The sequence below is a fragment of the Meriones unguiculatus genome, chromosome 10, assembly GCF_030254825.1.
Source record: "Meriones unguiculatus strain TT.TT164.6M chromosome 10, Bangor_MerUng_6.1, whole genome shotgun sequence".
Lineage (NCBI taxonomy): Eukaryota > Metazoa > Chordata > Mammalia > Rodentia > Muridae > Meriones > Meriones unguiculatus.
The window spans coordinates 80,782,042-80,786,598 of NC_083358.1; positions in this window are offsets into that span (position 1 = coordinate 80,782,042).

Consider the following 4,557-nt stretch of genomic DNA (forward strand, 5'->3'; position numbering starts at 1 on the left):
ACATTCTGCTGCATCCAAGAAACACACCTCTCCAACACTACCTCAGAGTAAAGGGCTGGAAAAATGTTTTGTTTTGTTTTGTTTTTCAAGCAAATGGAACCAGAAAACAAGCTGGGGTAGCTAGCCTAATATCTAATAAAATTGACTTTCAACCAAAATTAATCAAAAAAGATGAGGAGGCGCATTTCATTCTCATCAAAGGAAAAATCCACCAGGAGGACATCACAAGTCTGAAGATCTATGCTCCAAATACAAGAGCACCTACATTTGTAAACTAAACATTATTAAAGCTGAAATCACACATTGATCCCAAAACCTTAATAATGGTAGACTTCAACACTCCACTCTCACCAAGGGACAAATCATCTAGACAGAAAAAAGTGCATACCTTCTTTTCAGCACCTCATGGAACCTTCTCCAAAATAGACCATATAGTTGGTCACAAAGCAAGCCTCAACAGATACAAAAAGTTAGAAATAATCTCTTGTATCCTATATGACCACCATACACTAAAGCTGGACCTCAACAACAACAGAAATAGCAAAAAGCCTACACACACAAGGAAACTGAAAAACTCGCTACTCAATGGCAGGTGGGTCAGGGATGAAATAAAGAAGAAATTAAATAATTCCTAGAATTCAGTGAAAATGAAGACACAACATTACCGAACTTATGGGACACAATGAAAGCAGTGCTAAGAGGAAAATTCATAGCACTAAGTGCCTTCAAGAAGAAATTTAGAGTATCAGTCTCAGGAAAGATCCCTGTGCTCAGATTTTTTGGTTCTGTTGCTCTCCTTGTGGAGTTTCTGTTCTCTCCAGATCTTACTGTTTCCCACTTCTTTCATAAGATTCCCTGCACTCTGCCCAAAGGTTCCCCATAAGTCTCAATATCTGCATTGATAGTCTGCAGGGCAGAGCTTTTCAGAGGTCCTCTGTGTCAGGCTCCTGACTTGTCTAATCTTTTCTCCTTCTTCTGATGTCCATCCTCTTTGTCTTTCTGGATAGGAATTGAGCATTTTAGCAAGAGTCCTCTCTCTTGATTAGTTTCTGATACTCCAACCAAGGACTATGCATAGAGATAACCTAAGACCCCTGCACAGATGTAGCACATGGCAGTTCAGTATCCAAGTGGGTTCCATTGTAATAGGAACAGGGACTGTCTCTGACATGAACTGATTGGCCTGCTCTTTAATTACCTCCCCATGAGGGGAAAGCATTACCAGGCCACAGAAGAGGAAAAGGCAGCCACTCCTGATGAGACCTAATTGACTAGGATCAGAGGGAAGGAAAAGAAGACCTCCCCTATCAGTGGACTTGGGGAGGGGCATGGATGCAGAGGGTGGAAGAAGGGAGGGATTGGGATGGGAGGAGGGAGGGAACCACAGGGGGTATACAACGTGAATAAAGTGTAATTAATAATGAAAAAAAAAGAAATTTGGAACATCTCATACAAGCAATTTAATGGCTCAACTGAAAGCCTTAGAAAAAAATAGAAGCAGATACACCCAAGAGTTGTAGACAGCTGAAAACAATCAAACTCAGGGCTGAAATCAATAAATTAAAAGCAAATAAAACAATTCAAAGAATCAATGAAACCAAGATCTGGTTCTTTGAGAAAAATAACAAGATAGACAAACCCTTATCCAAACTAACTAAAAGGCAGAGAGAAACTATCCAAAAAACAAAATCAGAAATAAAAAGGGAGACATAATGACAGACACTGAGGAAATCCAAACACTCATTAAGTCTTACTACAAAAGCCTATATGCCACAAAATTTGAAAATCTAAATAAAATAAACAATTTTCTTGATAGATTCCATTAACCAAATTTAAATCAAGATCAGGTAAATAGATTGAATAGTTCTATATCCCCCAAGGAAATAGAAGCAATCATCAAAAGTCTCCCTTTGAAAAGAAGCCCATGGCCAGATGGTTAGGGCACAGAATTCTACCAAACCTTCAAAGAAGAGGTAACTCCAATTCTCTTCAAACTATCCCACAAAATAAAAACAAAAGGAACATTACCAACCTCATTCTATAAGGCCACAATCACCTTGTTTCTTAAGCTGCACAAAGACCTAAAAAAGAGAATATCAGACCAATCTCACTTATGAACATTGACATAAAAATACTAAACAAAATATTTACACTGAATCAAAGATCTCAATATAAAACCCAGACACACTAAACCTGTTAGAAGAAAAAGTGGGGAAGAGCCTTGAACTCATTGGCACAGGAAACAACTTCCTGGACAGAACATTACAGCACAGGCTCTAAGATCAACCATCAATAAATGGGACCTCATGAAACTGAAAAGCCTCTGTAAAGCAAAGAGCACTGTCATCAGAACAAAATGACAGCCTACAGATTGGGAAAGGAGAAAGGATCTTCACTAAGCCACTATCTGACAGAGGGCTAATATCGAGAACATGTAAAGAACTTAAGAAGTTAAAAAGCAACAAACCAAGTAATCCAATTAAAAAATGGGGTACAGAGTTAAACAGAACTCTCAATAGAGGAATATCAATTGGTAGAGAAATGCTTAAAGAAATGCTCAAAATCCTTAGTCTTCAGGGAGATGCAAATCAAAACAACCCTGAGATTTCACCTTACTCCCATCAGAAAGGCTAAATCAAAAACTCAAGTGACAACACATGCTGGAGAGGTTGTGGAGAAAGGGGAACCCTCCTCCACTGTTGGTGGATATATAAACTTGTAAAACCACTTTGTAAAACAATCTGGTACTCTCTCAGAAAATTAAGAATAACATTTTTCAAGATTCAGCTATACCATTCCTAGGCCTGTACCCAAAATATGCTCAAATATACCATAAGGACATTTGCTCACCGTGTTCATAGCAGCTCTATTTGTAGCTAGAGCCTGGAAACAACCTACATATCCCTCAACTAAAGAATGGATATAGAAATTGTGGTACATTTATACAATGAAATACCACTCAGCTATTAAAAACAAGGAAATCATGAATTTTGAAGGTCGATGGTGGGAACTAGAAAGGTCATCTTGTGTGAGGTAACCCAGAAGCAGAAAGACACACATGGTAAATACTCACTTATAAGTGGATATTAGTCATATAATATAGAAAAAGCATACTAAAAATTATACTACTAAAGAAGGTAAGGAACAGTAAAGACCCTAGGGAAGATGCTCAATCCTCATTCATAAGTACAGCTGTGAGAGACACTGGAAGCAGGAGAAGACAGGAGCCTACCACAGGAGGCTTCTGAAAGAATACTGATCTAGGTATCGAAGCAGAGATTGAGTTTCATAGCCAAACTTTGGGCAGAGTGCAGCGAATCTTATGAAAGAAGAGGGAGATATAAAGACCTGGAGGAGACAAAAGCTCCAAATGGAGACCACCAGAGGCATAAAAGTTGGGCCCTTGGGTCCCTGAAGAGAACGATACCCCAATTAAGGACAATGCTAGGACCTAAAAGCCCTGCTCAGATGGAGCCCATAAACTCAGTCTCTAAGTGGGTCCCTAGTTAGGGGAGCAGGGACTTTCTCTGGCATGAAATCAGTGGCAGGTTCTCTGATCACTTCTCCCTGGTATGGTGAAGCCTTGCAAGGCGACAGAGGAAGACAATGCAACCAGTCCTGATGAGACCTGATAGGCTAGGGTCAAATAGAAGGGGAGGAGGAACTCATCTATCAGTGGACTAGGGGAAGGGCATAGAGGGAGAAGAGAAAGGGAGGGTGAGATTGGGAGGAGATGAGGGAGGGGTCCGTAGCCGGGATACAAATTGAATAAATTGTAATAAGTTAGAATCTTACACACACACAAACACACACACACACACACACACACACACTCACACACACACTAATGAATGAGTGAATGAATGAATGAATGAATGAATGAATGAAATTTAAAGGGAGTCAGGGAGCGAGGAAGTTACCATATTACCATATAATGATAAAATAGGGGAGGGGGAGGTGCAGTGATTCAATTGGACATCTCAAGACAAAAAAAGAAAAAGGAAAAAAAAGAGTAAAATCCCCTGTGCCAACATGGTTCCTATCTTGTTGTTCTACTGGCCAAGTGGAAATCATACATTCCCCTAGTGCAAACATTAGAGGATGTTGTTATTGTTGTTGTTTGGTATTTTGAGGCATGGTTGCTCTGCATAGTATTGACTTGATGTCCTGAAACTGGCTTTGTAGACCAGACTGGCCTTGAACTCAGAGATCCACCTGCCTCTGCCTCCTGAGTGCTGGGATTAAAGGTGTCCACCGCCACGGCCTGGCAATATCACAGGTGATTGCAAGAGCTACTTACTACTCTCCACAGCCTGCTGGTAAAGTCCTACTGTTGAAGACAACAATCGCATATGCCATTGTACAAGGAGAATTTGAGATTGCGTCTAACTTGAAATTTCACCCCTAATGAGTAGCATTCATGCTTCTAGGAGATACTCTGCCATGGGAGAAAAGTAATTATCCATAATATCTAGCTACAAACTCTGTGATGGATAACAGTTTACTTCCTGCCATATATAGTGGTGCAAAGGGTGGTACAAATATTATGGGGTAACC